Source organism: Myodes glareolus, chromosome 1 (assembly GCF_982192425.1).
Source record: "Myodes glareolus chromosome 1, mMyoGla1.1, whole genome shotgun sequence".
Lineage (NCBI taxonomy): Eukaryota > Metazoa > Chordata > Mammalia > Rodentia > Cricetidae > Myodes > Myodes glareolus.
In genome coordinates this window covers 24,482,986-24,504,594 of record NC_142026.1, presented here as the reverse complement: position 1 = coordinate 24,504,594, position 21,609 = coordinate 24,482,986, and the positions used below count along the sequence as shown (strand labels likewise).

The window sequence follows — 21,609 nt, the reverse complement described above, 5'->3', positions numbered from 1 at the left end:
ATAGCTAGCAAACCCTCAGAGAATCCATGACATGTTGCTGGGGCACTGGGAGTCCCTTGGATTCCTGGCCTCTTGCCCACCCCCAGGCCTACCTCTCTCTTCCTGCGATCTGCCCTTGTCTGACTCTCCCTACCTTTCCCCTCTTTTATCAGTACACTTGTTGCTGCATTTAGGGTTTATACCACTAACCCAGGACGATATTATTTTGACAGCCTTCACTGTATTTGTAGAGATACGTGTTACATATAAAGTCACACTCAGAGCTGGGTGGAGTGGCTTCTGGAGAGACTGTTCAGTCCACTGTGTCACCCACAGATCATTTTAACTCAGCAGTCCCCTGGTGTTCTAAGGGCACCCGTCCCCTTTAGGGACCAAACAGAAAGGCTTGTGTGATTGGATGAGCTTCCTATGGCTCCATTTTTAACTCTGAGGATTCAGTCAGAGTAATGATGGGTCTGCTGGGTGACAAGAAGAGGAAGCACTGGGATCTTTGGGGACACATCAGGACCTTTGGGGACACATCAGGACCTTTGGGGACACATCAGGAGCCCTCGGCCACTCCCTGGGGCCAGGCAACATTAGATGGACCAGCTGGAGAGGAGGGAGAGCATCACAAATCCAGTTTGTACTGCAGCTTCTGAGACATCCTTGGGTTTGTTTATATACAATTTCAGAAGCTCCTAAAGAGATCTGTACTGAGGAGAGAAATGTGGAAGTTACTGGCCAATAGGAGAGGAGATATTCAGAGGTGGACAAGACACAGAGCATGCAGAGAGAACATGCTGGGGGGAAGCAGGCGCACCCGGCATTAGGAAGGCAGGGAGGGGTAGAAAGGATTGAGAAGGCAGGAAGGGGGCGGGTTAGCCACTAAGGTAAATCCGGGAAAGAAGGAGGTCCTAGGCCTCAGCAACACCGAGATGGTAGGAATTTAGCCGGATGTGTCTTGTGAGAGGAAGCCGCATCCTGGTGGCCTGGAGGATTCATAGATGATGACGGCAGCAGGGCAGCTCTTCTGAGAAGTGCACAGGTGACTAGAAAAGGGTGGGAGCAGGAAAGCAGTGATGTTTCCTCCCCCTCTGGTGGGTCTGCCCCTATCCTACACTCTATAAGAGGGTCTGTCTTGAGATGGAGGCACCAAGGAGAAACAATAAAAGAATTTCCTGAGATGGGGCAGGTAAGAAGAATGGGTTTTCCCAGCCTGCTCCAGAATGAATGAGTACTGAACAGGCTGTTTTAGTCCTTGGTAGGGAGGTGAAGGCACTTCAGACAGGATTCCATGTTCTCGGGGGCGGGGGAGGTGCTCATAAAGGGCTCAGGACCTCTAATGTATCATCAGCACACACTGGATGCTCCACTCTTCCTTCCTTCCTTCCTTCCTTCCTTCCTTCCTTCCTTCCTTCCTTCCTTCCTTCCTTCCTTCCTTCCTTCCTCCCTCTCTCCTTTTCTCCCCTCTCTCCCTCCCTTTTCCTGTCCATCCTCCATCTTCTTGCTTTTTTTCTCTCTAGAAAGATTAGCATCTCTTATCTTTACCACTTCCTGCATATTGAAAGATTAAATTCCAAGCATATATTTATTCTGATAAAATTCTCTTACCAGAAGTAAAGGTGGAGGAATTCAGTAAGATGGCCCTTTGCCCACAGAGAGAACTGATTAAAGACTAGACAGCAATTAGATTTGGAGCGGAGTGACAGAGAAACAAATTTATGAATGGATCATCTCGCAGTTCTACTGTCAGGGCTAATTACTTGTGTCAACCGATGAATATGCTCACTGTGAGACTTGTAAATATCAAGGCACATGGAAAATGCACACGTTCCCTTATTTGCGGCTAAAAGTGGAAGTACGGGCTGCACAGTGAGCCTTGGGAACCGACTGCAGACAGGTTCGCAGTTAACGAGGCTGCTCTTGGTTCTCCCTTGCTTAGATTATAGGTTAGTTCAGCTCTGGGATGAAGCGGTTGGTGTGGCCACTTCAGAAGGACAACGGCCAAGATGAGGAAGGACCTCGTTATGTTACTGGAAAACTGGAAGGGAGCCTAACTTGCCCCGGGAGTGCCTCTCTCTTATTAGTCTGAACTTGACTGGAAGGCAGAATGCACCAACTGCTGAGGTAACGGGAGAAACTGTTGAATGTCCCCTCTGTGTGACCTCGGCTAAGTGGACAGGCTACTTGGCTTCTCTGCAACTCGGTTCCTTCCTCTGAAAACACAGGGACAGCAACAACTTGAAAAGGGTGTGATGAGCCTCCCCTGTGTTCAGTGAGTAAGATCAGGGAACAGGGGACAGGAAAGCAAGGGTGGAAATGTTCCAAGTGCCCTGTATCTCCCACCTCAGGCATGCATCTCAGATGTACCACGGGGACATCACTCCCTGTCCGCCAGTTCCCATCAATCCTGCCGTGTCCACTGGGGAGGGAGAGACAGCTGGGATTCCAGGTTTGGCTGACTGCAAAGCCAGACTGCAGAAGGATTCACCAGGGACTTCAGGGTTGCTAAGCCCTTCCAGGGTCTCTCTTCCATCTTCCATACATTTTAGAACATGGCAGACAAACTCTTAATAGGCAGAGCGGATATGGCTGCTAAAATCTCACCTAATGGCTACTATAAAATATCTAACATAAAACCTATTTTAAATTAAGGTCAGTTATTCACATATTTCAGTTAAATTCGCATAACAACTTGGCAACAATCTACAAAAAAATCAACATATTCCCATTCTACAGTCTGCTTTGCAGGATTTCAGAGACTCCTGTTTCTATCAGTAGGAATTGTTACAGAGAGCTGATTGCCCAAAACAGTACTGCTGAGGTCCCCTTCTCACCACCCTACCAACTCAAAGCCCTTATATTCCAGAAAATAGTAAGATGCCAGACACAGAAAGACAAATATCATATGTACTCACTCATAAGTGGCTTTTAGACATAAAGCAAAGAAAAACCAGCCTACAGGACACAACCCCAGAGAAAATAGACAACAAAGAGGACCCTAAAAGAGACATAGATCCACATGGGAAGGTGAAAAAGACGAGATCTCCTGAGTAAATCGGGAGCATGGGGGTTATGGAAGAGGGTAGATGGGGAGGGGAAGGAAAGGAGGAGGATGGAGAAAAATGTATAGCTCAATAAAAACAATTTAAAACAACAACAACAACAAAAATAATCAATCTGGCCAAATTTTTAGAGCATGGAAATAATATAACACAATCTGGCATGGCGGCACACACCTGATTGATTTCCTAGCACCTGGGTGGTAAAGGTGGGAAGACAGAAAGCTCAAGGCTAGCCTGCACTACACAGTGAGGTCTTTCATTAAAACAATAACAAGCAAGGGCCAGGGTGCGTCTCATTGTCTAGCATGCTCATGGTCCCATGTGTAAAACTCTCTAGCACCAGAAAAATAAAAACATCAAATATATACAAAGAAAATGTAACTGAACTACTTGATCCTTTCCAAGAATGACCATTCCGCACAAGGTAACAGAATCCACTGGCATCTCTAGTGATATGTAAGCCTTCCAACCACAGTGGGTAGTAACTCAGAGACTCTCCTACCTGTCCAGTGGATTGGAACTGAATTAATACCAAAGCGAGAGACGTGACAAACTTACAAACACAACAAAAGATGTACAGCTTCATTATTATTTAGTAGAGTTGCATGAAAATCACAGTAAGATGTCGCTGCACACTGGCTGAATGGCTGAAGAGTAAATAACAAAACAAATGAACAACAACAACAAAACTCAAACAAATTCTAAGAGGAACAATCGGCCAGTCCACTGACATGGAAGATACTGTGTCACCGTCCTTCAAGGGTGTGCAGACCACACCACGGGGTCACAGCACTTCACAGCCACTAGGATCAATGTGACAATCTAAAAACGTGGAGAAATAAATAAATAATGATGATGATGATAATAATAATAATAATAATAATAATAATAATAATAATAATAATAGCAGCAAAGTGGAGAACTAGTACCCTCATACAATGAGGGTCTCCATGATTGGCTTCTTTTACTTAGCACGCTTTCGGGTTCAACTGTGTTGTAGCATTTTATTAGTGTCTCACTATTTCACGGCCAAATGTTACTCCACGGAACAGATGAAATACATGCCCTTTGTCTGATCATACCAATTAAAGTTACTTCTATTTGATTATTACAATGAATTTCCACACACAGATTTTTACATAAGCTACATTTTCTTTCTTATGGGAACTGCTGTTGGGTATGTCAAAGTCAGACGATTTTTTTCACTCAAGTAAGTACCAGGCTGTTGTCAAAAGTCATGCTACCATTTTATAGTTTCAATATCATGGCATGAGGTTGCTGATTTCTCTACATTATTACTAAGATTTAGGATTCTTTAAAATTATTATAGTAAGGCTAGTGGTTGTACAGTGTGTGTACTTGTTGGTAGACTATTATGTGTCTTTGGAGAAGCATTTGTTCAGATCACATGTCCATCTTTAACCATGTTCTCAGTCACTGCTGGGTCTGCAGAGCTCTTATATAAGCAAGCAAGTTCCCTCATCAGACATCACTTACACAATCATTTTTGCACCTTCTGATGCTGTCCATTATGGCGCCAAGCTTCTTAATTTTGATGAAGTCCAACTTAGCTACTTGTGCTTGGTTGCTATATTTTGGTTCCACTTGCAGGCAGAGATCAGAATTTACATGTACATTGTACATGTGTACCAGTCATATGGTCATCTCCTCCACTTCCAGGTACCGGGCTGATTCTCCATTTGACCTACATTACTTGCCACCAAGAGTGTGACCACACTCAGATCCTGCTCTGTCTAGACTGGCTCTTTGGAAGCAACTCGTTCTGTTCCTTTCTCGACAGCATCAGAAGGAAGGCACAAGAGAACTGATTCTTATCCAGACCTTCTTAGAAATGGGGAATTTCAGAGCCTTCTGAGATACCTTATTGAGGCCATCAGTGATGTTTTTATCATTTCCCGATGGACGTAGATGCACAGCAGCAAATGTGAAGAACTGGCAAACTCCAGGACAAAAGGTTACAGCATGCACTGAGTTAGCTATAGGGTAATGAACAAAGAGAGGATCCAGAGCCAGAAACCAAGCATGAAGCTAAGTTTGTGATCTCTGAGAATTACCCTGCACATTGCTGCCTTGCCCAGACTCCCCTCCCTGTGGGGGCTTCTGCCATTTGTCCTTAGAACATCCTGAGTCAAGTTTTCCTGCCAGCTGTTTTGGGTCAAAATAAATAATTTTGATGGTTATAAACTATAATTAGATGGTTTTAAGCCCCGAATAATCCTTGTCCTTTGATTCTTCACAGAAATGTAAGGCTACAGAAAATGTGGTCGAAAGAAACTAACACTGAATTTGTGGCCTAAACTCTGATTCCTGAAGCAGAGCCCTTTGGAACTGGAAAGCGACTCTCCCAAAGCCCAGGCTTGTGCCTCTTTCAGAGCAAAGGAAAAACACAACTTTCTCTGCAGGGATCACTAAAGGACTCCAGAAACAGATATCTAGAAGTCCAAGAATGCTGATTGGCTAAAGGGAGGGGCCATACTGGTGCCAGGAGCGACCCCAGAGTGGCTGTGAGGCTTCAGGACAAAGGCTCTGCATGAAGAAGGCACTGGGCACAGGTTAGTGCTGAGTCCTGACTCAGAGTTGGACTCCTGGGGAAGAATGCCTGAGTACGTTGGGCTGAAGCAGAATTTGAATTCTGTCTGCTACCCACATGCCCAGGCAAGCTATTTCCTTCCTCTGTGTCCCAGATCTTCGAAAGAGGACTTCATAGAGTTATTATGGGGACTGCCTTCCCCTTTATTACCACAAAGAGATCTAGGGAAAGCACCGGCACAAGAGTGGTGATCACTTAATAGATGGCGCCTATTTGACAGGAGCTGAACTGCTTCCCCCCCAGGCTCATCTGAAACTTTTAGTTTTCAGATGACCGCATTTTCTGTGGCCTTACATTTCTGTGAAGAATCAGAGTACAAGGATTATTTGGGGCTTAGAATAATCTAATTATACATTATAACCACAAAAATTATTTATTTTGACCCAAAACAGCTGGCAGGAAAACATGACTCAGGATGTTCTAAGGAAAATGGTAGAAGCCCCCACAGGGAGGGGAGCGCGTTTTCACTTGGAGAGAAGGCTCTTCAAACGGTAACTAAAACGGTGCGATAATATGGGTTTGGCCCTAACCTACTCTGAAAGGTGTCCTCACGAGGAAAGAAGCAGGAGACACATACAGAGGGTGTGAGGCCACGTGTGAGGTGGATGCTCTCATGACACAGAGAAGCCAGGTGTGCCAACATTTTGATCTTGGCCTTCCAGCCTCCAGAATGGTGAGAAGTCACTATGTGCTGGCTAAACTGCTCCAGCCTATGGATGTGCCACCGCAGACATTCCAATACAGCAGGACACAGCTGGAAGGACACGACATCATAGTTCCCTTTCCAAAGGCCAGAGATCCCAGGCCCTTAAGACTTGTCATGCCACTGAAGGATATCAAGACAACGCAGAGGTGCTGGAATGTCCAGGGATACCGTGCCGGTGTGTGGCCTCATTTAAATTTTACCAACTTTTACTGCAGAGCATCACAAACTGAACGGTGACTTTCTGATGACCTATGACACACTGACTCACCTGACTCTAGATGGAGCAACCAGCACACAGGTCCTCAAGACTGTGGCTGGGAAGCACACGCAGCTGAGATTCTCTCTTCCACCTCTAAGGACCATCGGCCACAACTCTCTAACGCCATTCTTGGGCCTAAGGCAGAACTGGCCCAGGGTATCAGACCCTGCAAAGCTGGTTAGGGCCTGCGGCCCTAGGCCCTGTGCTACCCAACCTACTCACCACTAGGAAACATCTTCCTGCTCTCCTTCTTGTCAGATGCACACACATTCGTCTCTTCCTCACCTTGAGGCTGTGGATACCAATCACCCAGGGATAAACCTGACCATGGTGGTTGTCAGCTCTACCCTGCCACATCCTGAAAGGATGTGTAAATGTCACGGGAAATTCCTTCCAAGCAGTCTGCTCTCTTTCTCATATTTTAGGTCTCAACTTCAATTGCTAAATACCAACTCGGCGGAAATGTGGCGATCTTTCGCTGTGGCTCCACTTTCTTCCCTTGAGTCCACTATTTTCTCTAACCACCCCCTATCATAGCCTCTCTACAGCAATGCCCCCCGTTATGATTACTTTGATTTATTTGTGCGTCTTTCCTCTTATCCATTTGTCTTGGTCCCATTTATCTTCCTGTTGACTGCCTTCTCTACTGGACGCCATGCATTCCCTCAGGACATGGATGGTCTATATTTTATTTACCACCATTGTGTTCTCAGCACCACATTTCACACACACTAGGTATTTCAGCAGTCACTGCCGTAAGAACACAAGCTGGGAGCACCCGGTAAAAGGAGGAAGTCTGTCTCTGCTTAATCTTAACCTACGGCAGTGGTTCTCAACCTTTCTGATGCTGCAACCCTTTAATACAGTTCCTCATGCAGACCCCAAACATAAAATTATTTTCATTACTACCTCATAACTGTAATTTTCTACTGTTATGAATCCTAATGTAAATATCTGTGTTTTCTGATGGTCTTGGGTGACCCCTCTGAAAGGATGGGTTTGACTCCCAAGGGGTCGCAACCCACAGGTTGAGAACTGCTCTTGCCTCTTGTAGAGGCTGTGGCTGGAAGGAGATGACACAATGCCACCTGCCCTGCCCCTATCATGCAAAGGCACCTGAAATTACAAGAGCAGCCTTAACATAAAACAGAAGATGGAAGGGCCCTTTTTAAATGTCGTTCCATACCTTTTGGGTTACTGGCTCTCTTTATTTTGGTTTGGATTCAATCATTGACTGCTTACTAGAACTCATTAGAACTTATTTAAAGAGACAGCCTTTGACCTCTTAGCTGTGGTTCCTCACTAGGTACTTCTCGAGGCACATGAAGATCCCATGCCACAAAGAACTCAGCTTATATTTGGAATGAATACCACACTGGAAACATGAATCCGGGTGATGGTATAGTTTAGAATGCTGTGTGTGTCCCCAGGACTCTCTGTACTGCAGTAGAATCCCCCATGTGAGGTGGTAAGAAGGTAGAAACCTAAGCTGATTGTGGCGTTTGGAGATGGATCTCTCAGAGGATGATCAGAATTACAGCAATGGTTCTCAACCTTCCTAATGCTGTGAAAGCGTCGCTTGACCCTCACTGAATCATAGTGTTATTCAGCATGCTGGAATCCCAGTGACTTCATGAAGGAGAGACAGGAGATGCTATTCCAGCATGTGCCCTATGCCCCACACCACCTGGAGGCCATCAGCAGGAGCCCAACACTAGACGGAGGCCTTACCTGTATGCCTCTACAACTACAGCCCAAATAGACCTTTCTTCGTTATAGATTACCCAGCCTGTAGAGCTGTAATATTGCAACAGAAACTAGGCTAACCCGGCAGAAATGATTCCATATAGGGAGCAGAGCGACACAGACTCCAGGATCAGATTGGGGACTGACAGGCTGTGTGACTCTCGGCCAATGACAACCTCTCATTCTCAAGTGCTGTGTGCCAAGGTAGTCTGGACCAGCCATCTCCACGGCTTTCACGGAGTGATAGTCCAATAATAGCTGTGTTAATAAGGACTTCTTCATTTCACAGGCCAAACTGCTGCCAAACGGCTCAGACTCGTCCTTCCCCATGCCGAAGTGTCAGCTGAGCCCTTTTTAAATGGCACAGCCCCGCCATCGCATTATAGCCAGCTCTAATTAGGAATGAAAAAATTTCATTCCTCTCTAATAAGAAACATGTTAAAAGGCAAACATTTTTTAAAAGGCACTATAAGCAATAATCATTAAAATTCACTGCATTATGCTGGCATTCTTCAAAAGTCTTAAGCCTGGAGTGCAGCATATGTAAAAATCATGCTATTTTGTATTTTCTTAATTGCATAAATTTCCATTAAGCGCTGGAATGGGATGAAAGTTGGTCTTAATGGCTTCTTTTACCCTTATGGAGACACACAAGGAAACTATCTTTATGTGCGAATAGGGTATAGAGAAACCCACCTTAGTCATATCTTTATACTCTATGGGTTCTTCACATAGTATTAAATTTAGACATGCAAGCTTTAGAACAGCCAGGCAGTTGTTAAAGAAGGTGGTAGCACTATGTGCATCTTCAACTTTAAATGAAGCAACAACACAGTGTGTGATGGTGCACAGCTGGATGGGATGGTGCCCACCGTCAATTCCAGTCCTCTGGAGTACAGGCAGGCAGAGCTCCTTTATTCTGAGACCAGCCTGGTCTACACGAGGACTTCCAAACCAGTCAGGGCTGCATAGTGAGACCCTGACTCTAATAAGCAAAGAAACAAACAGAAAGACCCAACTTCCAACTCTGTTCTTACAGATGCAGGGTGAAAAGAGACCATCCCAAGCTGATCTTCAGAGCTCAGTTTCCACCAGCAAAGCCATGCCCAGCTCACCTGGGAAGTGTGGGACAAAGAAAGCCCAATTCCTCTACACACCATTGCCTGTACACACTCACTTGTCCCACCCACCCGCTATGGATTGTGACCATTGCCTGTGCATATTCACTTGTCCTACCCACCTGCTATGGATTGTGACCATTGCCTGTACACACCCACTTGCCCCACCCACCTGCTATGGACTGTGGTCATTGCCTGTGCACACCCACTTGCCCCACCCACCTGCTATGGATTGTGACCATTGTGCACACCCACTTGCCCCACCCACCTGCTATGGACTGTGGTCATTGCCTGTGCACACCCACTTGCCCCACCCACCCTCTACGGATTGTGACCATTGCCTGTGCACACTCACTTGCCCCATTCACCTGCTGTAGATTCCAACTTACTGACCAGAGTACTTTAAGTCAGCTGTGCAACTGACTCTTCCAGGCAATCAGCGCTGAGGACTACTCATAGTTCTGAGGAAGCAGTGTGCTTTACTGACTTGCTTAGCAAACTCACTCCTTACCTTGCAGTCCTTGGGTATACCCACGGTCACCATTCATACAACCTAAACTTTCCAGAAAAGACTGTCTCCATTGATAGGAAGTCAGTGAGGCCATGGCATTTGTAAATTTGCCCCTCCTTCTTGATGTAAACTAGGCTGTTAATAAAGTCTTCCCTGAGACTCTTAATGTTGTCTCAATTCTACCTTTTCACTAAACTGTGGTGCGGGAGAATTGTCTGTATTCTGTCAATCATGTTTTAAATAAAACACTGATTGGCCAGGCAGGAGGTGTAGGCGGGAAAACCAGACAGGAAGTGGAAATGATGCAAGGAGAGCAAGAGAATTCTGGGGATGAGGAAGTTGATTCCTCCCACTCCTGCCCAGATCACCAAAGCAGCAGGATGTGATCTGCCCCACTGAAAAAGGTACTGAGCCATATGACTAAAATAGATCAGAAAAATGGGTTAATCAAGATGTGAGAGTTAGCCAGTAAGAGGCCTGACCTAAAGGGCCAATAAGCTTTATAACTTACGGAGTCCTCTGTGTTATTTTCTTTGGGGCTAAACAGCTGTGGGTACCGGGCAGGGCATAAAACACAACAAGCAGGTCCTTCATGTTACAAACTGAAAGGCTACATATACAGTTGATTGAATGCTAACTGTATTTTGGATAATATTTTGAGATTTCATATTTCCTGGCTTTTCCCAGCTATCCAGTAAGAAGATTGAAAACAATCATAAAACTTGTAGTGGAAATTTCTATAGCAAATTTAACATTATCCAAAAAGATAGTAATAACCAGTGCTTTATAAAGATTAACTTAATTTTTTGTGAATGTTTTACAAAAAAAAAAGCCCAACACTAAAATTCTTCCAATTCCAATCAAATTGGAATGAACAGAATACAAAAACATAAACTACACCAGTGGAACATTTATAGCACTTAGTAGACTATGAAAACTATTGCTAGCACTGCAATCATCTGGGGCCGAATTGCATTCCCACATATATACACACCTTAAAGCACTAAAATCTAGAATCCTCCAGATGTGATTAAGTTAAAATGAGGCTCTCAGAATACTTGCAAAGAGAAGACTTTCTGATTTTACACCTACACCTCACACCACATATTCACAAAGCAACTCAAAATAGGAGGAAAACAGAATGTCTGAAAAACCAAAGTACTGAAACCCAAAACAAAGGAGCTGTAACAACGGAACCGTGAGAGAAGCTCCACAGTGCTAGTCTGGGGAAGATCTCACTACACCAAAGCACAGCACATACACAAGTATTTGCTGGGATATGACCTCCCCCAAGCACAGGCTTTGACAAATGGAATTTCAAACAAAGTCCTGTACAGCAAAGGAAACAATCAATGACATGAACAGACAACACATAAATTGAGGGAAATGTCCATAAACTACAGATATAAGGGATTAGTATCTGGACTATATATTAATTTCTAGTACTTAACAAGCCAACAGACAGAAAAAAGAGACCCAGTCTAAAGATAAATAAAGGATCTGAGCAGACAGCTCTCAAAAGGAGACATGCAAAGGACCAACAAGCATTTGAAAAAAAGTTCAGTGTCCCCAGTCATAAAGAGAATGCACATTGGTGCGGGAGAATTATCTGTATTCTGTCAATCATGTATTTTAATAAAACGCTGATTGGCCAGGCAGGAAGTATAGGTGGGTCAGCCAGACAGGAAGTGGAGGCGGGGCAATGAGAATAGGAGAAGTCTAGGGAGGAGGAAACTTCCTCAGACTCCTGCGCAGACCACCGAAGAGGCAGCATGTAACTTGCCCAGCTGAGAAACGTACGGAGCCATGTGGCTAATGTAGACAAGGATAACGGGGTAACATAAGTTATAAGAGTTAACAAGAAGCCTGACCTAATGGGCCAATCAGTTTATAATCTTATGGAGTCTTGTGAGTGATTTTCTTTGGGATATGCCGGCTGTGGGGTACCGGGTGGGACAGATACCCCAACAAGCCGGCCTGCCTTGCTACAGCACATTAAAATCACAATGAGATGTCTGTCACCTGGTAAATGTTGCAGAGAATTTGGCACATCCTTGTATATGTGGGAAGGTAGTCAGTGTGCTCCTTATGCAAATCTGTGGGGGTGGGGTCGAGGAGGTGGCTCCATTGGCAAAATGCTTGCTGTACTTGTGAAAACATGAGAACTATAGTTTGATCCCTAGCACACGTGTTAAGAAGCCAGTGTGCTGTCCCACATCAGGAATCCTAGACCCAGGGAAGTAGGGACAAGGGGATCCTAGGACTTGTTGGTATACCAGTCTAGCCAAACCAGAAAGTTTGGCAGGGAGCCTTGTCTCAAAAATACGGTGGAGGACAATAGAGAAAGGAAGCTGACCTGCCTTCTGGCCTCTGCGGGTGCATGCATGTATGTGTACAGTCACACACAAACATGTACACATGTATAACACCAACATATACCAACACACACACACACCAACACCTGCACCAACACACCAACGCATACCAACACACACATACAGACACATACACCAACACACGCACACACACACAAATTGCTAGGATCAATATCCCCAGGAGACAAGAACACCTGTCAGGGACGGTGTTGATTCATCTGGGAGAAAACCACCCTAAAAGTGGACCATTCCCTGGGCTTGAGTGAGTGCAGGATGGCAGACAGAGGAGAAAGCTGCCTGGTTTAGTCATCCTTCTCTGCTTCCTGTCTTGGGATGCAGCAACCAGTCCCTTCCAACTCCTGCCACGGTGACAGGTCACACTCTTGAACTGTGGTTCAAAAGAAATCCTTTCTCCCTTTAAGCTGCCTTTGTCTGGGTATTTTATCTCATCAACAGGAAAAATAACGAAGACAAACAGCATAGAGGTTCCTTAAAAAGTCAGAAGTAGAACTAATGTAAAATCCAGAAACCCTACCCCTGGGCATTTACCTAAAGACATGGCATTCAGTGTTTGGACGGAAGAGCTGCTCTTACAGTCTGGCAGTATTTAAACAACCAGCACAGAAGCAGCCAAAGTGCCTGTAGATGCACAAATAATAAAGAAAATAATATGCACACAGAGCGGAGCAGAAGTTTCCTTCAAAAGGGAGCCCTGGCATTTGCAGTAGCATGATGGACTTGAACTATGTTGAGTGAGTAAGCCAGGCCAGAAAGGTAAATGAAACCTAATTGTGTGGGTGAAATAGAGGGTCCCAGGAGCCAGACACATGTTGATCAACAGAGTGTGTGTGAGTTAAAGTATGCTAATTCATTTGAATGTGCTATTCCATACTATATACTTATTTTGAAACTTCATGTTGTTCATGAATAAACATATACAACCTTTGTCAATCAAAGCAACTAATTTCTGAAAAAAAAAAGAAGCTGTTAGAATGGGCCCTTATTTAGTTTGAATAGCAGACTTACAAGAGGGGGTTTGAGCCCTCAGAGACACAGGCAAAGAAGGAAGATCACACTGAGGGTGTGGGAGATAGGCAATGGACTTGTTGGCACCTTGGCCTTGAACTTGTAGTCTCTGGAGACGGGAGAGTAGGAATATCTGTTGTTGACTCTATTCAGTCTGGGCTATTTTGTATGGCAACTGCAGAACACTAATAATTATTAAATTATCACTGGTGATAATTTAATACCACAATTATTAGGCAGTGTGAAAGCAAAGCAACAGAAAGATTCAGTACACGGTCTAGGGCTGGATACTGGGCTCCAATGTCAGCTCTACTCTGCTCAGCTTTGGGCCTCAGTCCGTTCAGGGTCCCAGTCACGCACCACGCAGGTGCAAACCCATGGACTCATGCATGGGTTCCTGACGATGCTGCCTGAGATGCTGCCCATCACTGAAGTACCTCCCTCCTCCATACCTAGCACAGCGATTTCCAAACGCATATGTGATGTGCTTACTCCCTTACAGTTTTTGTTCTTTCTGGCTTTCTTTTGTTTTGGCTAGGGTTTGCTTGTTTTTTATTGCTCTTTTAAAATGGGGTCTAAACAAGTATTTCAGGCTGGTCTCAAACTTGTGACCCTCTTGCCTCGGCCCAAATGTAGAAAATATAGACATGGGCCACCACACCCAGCAGTTACTCCTCTGCTTAAAATTCTCAATGGTTTTAGACCATAGGTGGGTTGTGACACCTTTGGGGGTTGCATATCAGATATCATATGTGTGTGTGTATATATATATATATATATATATATATATATATATATATATATATCAGATATTTATATATATATATCAGATATTTACTATGATTCATAGCAAAATTATAGTTATATAGTAGCAATTAAATAATTTTATCATTAAATTATCACTATAACATAAGGAACTGTATAAAAGGGATGCAGCATTAGGAAGGTTGAGACCCATTGGTCTAGACTGTCTTCAGGCTCATGGGCAAAGGAGCGTGTAAACACTAGGCTCTTCATGGCCTGGTTCCGATTTCTGTTTCCATCTTCATAATTTGTCACCCGGGTCTCCACACTGTAAAGTATATCACTGTCACAGCCCACTTTATTCCTCCAGTAGCCCACCTTCCTACCCCAGCTTCTTATCCATTCCCACCATTTTGCTTACTCCTGCAATCACACCCTTCTAGTTTCTCATCATATTCAAGGTGGAACTGAAAGCCAGGCATGGGCTATGGTTTGGAATTCATTAACTAAAACTGAGGAATCAATTCCACATTTACCCTCTGATGGATAATCTTGGTTGTCAACTTGGCTACATCTGGAACCAACTAAAACCCAAGCAGGTGGGCTCGCCTGTGAGAGGCTTTCTTGATTGGATCATTCGAGGAAGACCAATCCGAAGTCTGTGCCACATTTTCTGCTGGCAACTCAAATGAAGGGACATGGAAGAAGCAAACTTTACTTGTACCTGCTTGCCCTCAGTCTCACTGGCAAGTTCATCTGTCCTGCTGCTGAGGCACTTCTTCCCTGAGAGCAGAACCTACTTCTGAGGGATTCTAACACAGACTGAAGACTGGCTGAGACATCCAGCCCTGTGGAATGAACAAGCTGTTGGATTCTTGGTCTTTCTATTAGGAAACAGTCATTGCTGTACCATAACCTGTGAAACACTCTAATAAACCTCCTATCTATCTATCTATCTATCTATCTATCTATCTATCTATCTATCTATCTATCTATCTATCTATCTATCATCTATCGATCTATCTATCATCTATCTATCTATCTATCTATCTATCTATCTATCTATCTATCTATCTATCTCTACCATTTACCCATTTATCTACTATCTACCTATCTACTATCAGTTCTGGGTTTTTTTTTAAGAGAAATCTAATATATACCCCTGACTGTAACTTTATACATTCAAAGAGAAAAGGCTGTTCAGTACCTAAATTGTCTGACAAGATTTCAGATAAATAAGGTATCACTTTGGTCATTTATGGAAAAAGAAAAAATCCACATTCTGAGTTTAGAGTAAATGATATTGAGTTTGCACACTTCTGTCTTTATTTTCTGTTTTCAAAGTTAAGTGCCAGCCTGTCTTATGGCTGCAGAGAGCAGAGAATACACGGTTTTTAGAAAATACAGTTTTGACAGTTTTAAGGACAGCACTTATTTGGTCTCATTAGTAGGCCAGTTAACTGACAGTCAAGTATGTCTTAATTGCTCATTAACTCTGATGATGTTCCTTTGTCTGGTGTTAAGGTCTGGGAGAGAGCACAGGGCATTCACAGAAATGCTGATTCTTGGGGACAGCTGAAACATGTTTTGATTCTGGCTTTAAAATTCATTGCTAGGGTCGTTATTTTTCCCTCTAGCCAGTAAGATGACTCATGCTGGTGATTAAATATTATTTTCTGGAGCCGCAAGGTCTTTCTCTGTCATTGACTATGGAACCCACCCTTGGTTAGATTGCAATCTGCAAACACTGACAGTTGATGTAGAAGGCACTCAGAGAACAGCTAGTCTGGGACTCTGCTGCCTCTGCACACTCAGCCTTACTGCACGCAGAACTGAGCAGTAAATGTAGATTGTTTCTTGGCCTCCTGCATCCCTTCAAAGCACACAAAGAGATCCGGGAACTCCACTAAGCATGTGTCGACACACACCAAAAAGCACTGTCCACATGTTTGTCTGTGTGCTGCATCCCATGAGAAATGTTTAGACCAAACAGTAAAATAACAATCAGCAAGCAGTTCGGGCTACCAAGGGATAGGGAACATTATTATCTTTGAAATGTCACATTCTCAGGGGTCGGCTCCAAATGAGCTTTGCTGGACCCACATATATAAGTTGGGGCCTTATGTCCCTCCTCTACCAAGGCATCCTCTACACAACAATAAATTACCAGAGGTCCAAAATTTATCTTTGTCATAGCACAATGTGCCAGAGCAGGTACCTGCTTGCCCCTAGAGGCACAGTTTATTTAAAGGTATAATGAAGACAGCAGATGTTCCGTACAGATGCCTCTCTTTCTAAAAGATACTTTATTAAACACTTTATTTCACTTACTGCCCACCAGCTAGTTGTGACTTATTTCAGCATCACACTAGGTAAAAGCAAACAGTTTTCTTTCAACTAAACAGACAAACAAACTACAACAACAAAACTATTGGTTGGTCTTTTTGGTGTTTCAAGTAGATTTGTAAATAATCCCCACTGAAGCAATGTTAACGGTGAAGTCATTCTGTTTTCTAATAATACAAAATCACAACTTGCAGTGCAAAGATGCCTCATCTTTGTCCTTTTAATGACTCAGTATTACATGAGGATTTATTTAACCTATTTCCCATTGCTGCACCATTATGCCATTTGAGATTTTTTCCAAAGCCAATGATTACAGTGTAATTTAAAGTAGCTTAATATTAATATTATTCTCAGTAACTTTTTGAATGTTGGGTCTTATATGACCACAAAAATGTATTTAAATAACACGGGTGATGCTCTAACTGAAGTTGGTGAGGATATATAAACGCACAGAGTACGACTCTCCCATCTGGCTCCTTGGAGTGAAGGGCAGTAGAAATAAGACTGGCATGTGATGAAGCTAGACCTCTCTGAAAGTGAATTTTGTGATTCTACAATACATAGAAACCAATAATATGATTCTTGGCTTTTCTCATCGATGGCACAGCACAATCAATCACACACAGCAGGTGGGAGAGCACACGCTAGCAGGACTGGGATTTCCGGGAAGGCCGGAGCAGATGGAGGAAATGTTCTCATGTGAACATTTGATATTGTGCAATTATCAAGTGAGGATTCTGGGAGGAAGCATCACAGAACAGCATCTGAAGGCGCGCTTCATGCGAGGATCACGTAAGCACATGGACTCCTCTGCGTTCTGAATCATTTCGAAGACAGAAATGACTAAAGATAGGTATTATATACAGATATAGATACATATAGATAGATATAAATCTATAAGAGTTAATATATTATGTATCAATATAATATAAATAATATATCTATAATAATATAGAGCATTACTTTCCCTCATGCAGGCATGGTGGAATATAGTCTCAGTGATTGGCGCGACCACTTGAGGTCAAGCTAAGCAACGTAGTGAGACCTGGCCTCAAATAAAACAAAACAAAACTAAACAAAAAAAGAAAGAGAAAGAAAAGAAAGGGAAGAAAAAAAATAAAAACACAGTATTTCCAAACGCACATTCCAACAATTTTAACAAAAATAAATAGCACCCTAGCATCTTGCTTCTGACTTGACACAGTGTCCTGTGTAGTATTTAAGAGGCAGCCTTCCCATAAAAGGAGGTTAATCCTTTCCAACACAAATAATTTATCTTAACTTTTTAAAAATCTTATCAGGAATTTTTGCTTAAAAATAAAAAGAAACTTTCAAACTACCAGAACAACAGAGTTGAGCAAGATAATCTCTGGACAGGTGTCTCAGTGGGTTTCCATTGCTGTGACAGACCATCCTTGACTGGTAATTTACAAGGGAAAGGCAGATTTTGGCTCATAATTCCATGGCCTGAAATGTTCAAGAGCACAGTCTCAACACAAGCCCTAAAATGTCACATCTGGCAGGAGGAAGGGCAGGTGGGCACTTGAGGAAGACTACAGACAGGAAGGCATCCTGCACAGAAGTCCGCCTTCTAGGGAACTCATTCAGTTACACAGGACCAAGAATTCACACTCATTTTGATAGCACTGATAAAGGTTCTCTAACAACCTAATCCTCTCCCATAGGCAGATACCTCCTCTCCTGTTAACGCTGGGATTCAAACATCAACGCCATTGGTATGGGCCAACTACATCTAAGCCCCAGCAAGAATTAAGGATGAGAGTCAAAGACACATGAACATTCTCTCTATGTAACATATTGGTTTTAATTTAGTGAAGAGTTGCCCATCGAGGTGACACACAGTGCTGAGTCTTCCTGTGGCTTTCCCAGTCCACGATGGTGAAAACAGACAATGTGACAAAAGAACACTGTCTGGTGCAGTTTTGCAGACTGCTCTGAGGGACATAGACAGCTAATGCGGATCTGAGCTTCAAGTCACAGCTCGCAGTGGTCTGCCGGGCTCCACTTTTCTGGACTACTTGCGCATCCTGTATAGGGATAGCGACATCTGCCGTCTAGTCTGGCATTTCCCGCTTAGAATGTGACCCTTCTGGGAGAGTCACTTAACGTTTCTGTGCCTCTCTTTAATATCTAGAATAATGGAGATAACTGAAAACACAGACTTCCCAGGGCATGCGGGTATGTGAGCCTTCCTAACACAGCATTCATTGTCCATACTGGGCCGCATGGAGGAGCTTCAACAAAACGTTTACAGATAGCTGCAAGAGCTATCTGTAACTACTTCCAAATGGGAAGTAGTTTCTCTTTGGGAAGCAGGGTGACAGGTTACTTGCATGTGTATGTGTCCGTGCAGGAATGCACAACACACATTTACTGAGCCATCTCCCCAGTCCCAGATTATGTTTTAAACATCGTTTTGCTTATTGGTATTTCTCCAGAGTGACTATGTATTACTTCATAACAATACCACAACCCCAAACTGAAAAGGCCATAACTGATAAGCTTGGGTGCCCACCATCTCTTCTAAGTGTTTAGCATCGCCCACCCTGAGGCTCTTAGGAAGTTAGGTGGGCCTTCTTCCAGGTGAGACAAAGGCTGAAGTGTACAAAACTCACAGCAAGTGCGTACGTGTGCTGGTGAACGTGCACCGGGGATGGTCTCTCTGCAGACTTGGAAAGGCTGAATAGCCCACAAAGTGGGGGTCTGGCCCAGCATCTTCTAGAGCGGCACCTTCCATCAGCCAAGGGAGCCCAGGGTCCTCCACCCCTGCTCCCTGAGGCAGGAATTGTCAGCAGGATGCATGTCATCATATGCAGACAAACAGACCATGAGGACACCGAGCCTTTGATTTCCATGTCTCCGCACCATTGAAAGCCAACATGTCAGCTCTGGTAGCCTCTGAGGTCAGTTTCTAGTCTAGAACGCTCCAGCTCTATATTATATATGAAATTATACTGCCTGTTTTATTCTCTATCAGTTTGTCTAGAAATAAGGTAAATATTTTACTTTTTAATTATGAAAAAGGCAGCAGACCCCAGCCTTAATTAGTTTAGGGGTACAATGACATCATGATATATGTATAGCAATGCATTAGCAAAGGATCATAGTAATAATATATCTCCACACCGCCCCCCAGAATTGAGTGGGATTTATATGCTTAATACAATCAACAACATGCCTCTTTATTAATGCCCAGAGAAGCTGCAACTCAATTAGAGGATAAAATATTAAGGCATATTCTTGAGACACGCTATATACCGTTTTGAAGTGGGCTCACAATGTTTAGAAATACGTAAACTTCTAGTAAAATACAATTTTACTAGCTCAAAGTGTCAGCTATTGAGTATATATACTGAAATCTTGGACCCTTAGTTTTAAAAAAAATACAAGGAAAAGGGGGTACTACTTGTTCTGTGTCATTATTTTCACCCCCGTTCAGAGCTCTGAAAACCTCCTCTCATCTCTTGATCAATGAGAATGTAAGACGTTGGCAATTTTAACATACTACCGGACAGTTCCTTTTCTAAATTAGTACATTTTTAGAGAAATGGCAAAACGCATCAGGCCAGTAATAATTTCTCAAATTACCTTGTGAAACAACAAATATACATATCAGTAATTTCTGAGATTAAACACTTGCATAAATAACTGGAAAGTTCAAACAACTGCATTAGTAAGCCCCTACTCTCTACCCCTGGTTTGGCTGTTTCTTACAGTATACCTCATGGATGCTGTAGCAGAAAATGTCACAGGTTGGCCAGTAAGGCCATCACCTCACTTAAGTCAAGGGCTACCTACTGCCTCTCTTTCCTACAGCCACTACACTGCTTAGCTGCACTCTCCTGTTGCCCATCGGAGTGCAGAGTATTCTTACCTCATGGTAAGGACCAAGATTTATTCACAATTTCAGCCCACAGTGCCTCACACTGCGAAGCTTGGGTGAGGACCTGCTGAGAAGCAGAATAGGAGACATCGTCCTTCCCTCCCTCCGGCCCCACCCACAGCAGCAGTGATTCTGAAAACTGACAGGGTAGCCCAGTGAGTAGTGTCTGTGCGGAAGGAGAAGGGAGATGGGGGAACTAATCCATTATTGCTCCAGCTAGTTTTTCATTGTCAGTTGTGATCATTAGCATATGAATGATGCCCTTCCATACATGAGTGAGTGTGGGCTCGGAAGAATTAGAGATTAATTCGCATACAACTTCTGGTGTCAATTTCCCTGACACGTTCAGACTGTTTATGCCCGACTCTGACAGCTACTCTAATACTTTTACATGGTGGCCCTAAGTAGAAGTCTCCTGCTTTCCAGAAGGGACCCACACAGAATCCCGATTCCTATGACTACCTCTCTTCCACGCTCACGGATTAAGTGATGTGCAATACTTCTATTTCCTAACACACACAATTTCACACCTAAACACGGTCTCAAAGAGAAAACTTGATTCAATGAGATGAAAATCCCTGACACGCAGAGTAGTAAGAAAGAGCCAGTAATTTAAGGCAACCATTGTTCTGCACTGAAATGGCTTTGAGACAATCTGGCAGATGGTACCTTTTTTTTTTTATGTAGAAGTTTTCCTTAGGGAAAACACATCAAATTACTAAAAGAAAGAAAGAGAGAAAGGCTCAGTGGTCACACAGAATTAGCATTGGCTATACATCTCTGTCCTGGCTGCAGGGCTCCTCAGCCGAGCAAGGTAGCAGCTGGAACTTTCGTATGTTATAAACCACCAACTGCCAATGACTGCATTAAGCCAAGGGAGGCTCAAAAAAAAAAAAAAATCATACAACTGAGATACAACCATCTCACGTGTGTATTGATCAAATCAGGTCTTCCTTACAGAGAGGTGTGAGTTTATCTTCTAGAAGTCTTCATCTGTGCAGCAGGAAATTTCCAGACACTAACCAAGGCTTCAGGTCCCCCCCCTCCATCCCACCACACCTCCTAGGCACACCTTCCTCCAGTTGGCTGCTACAAAACAACAAACCTGGACTTAGCAATGGGGACAACTGACACATTCAAAGTACTTAAGTACATACATGAGTATGTAATGATGAAACCTATTTTGTACAATATAACTAACTAAAAGAGCAATGAA

At 43.5% G+C, this 21,609-nt stretch overlaps 1 protein-coding gene across 5 annotated transcripts in view; it reads right to left on the bottom strand.

Annotated features, from left to right (window-relative positions):
* Nucleotides 1–21,609, bottom strand: part of Rhbdd1 (rhomboid domain containing 1) — a 125,296-nt gene that overhangs the window by 23,054 nt on the left and 80,633 nt on the right. The gene's annotated exons all lie outside the window — the stretch shown is intronic.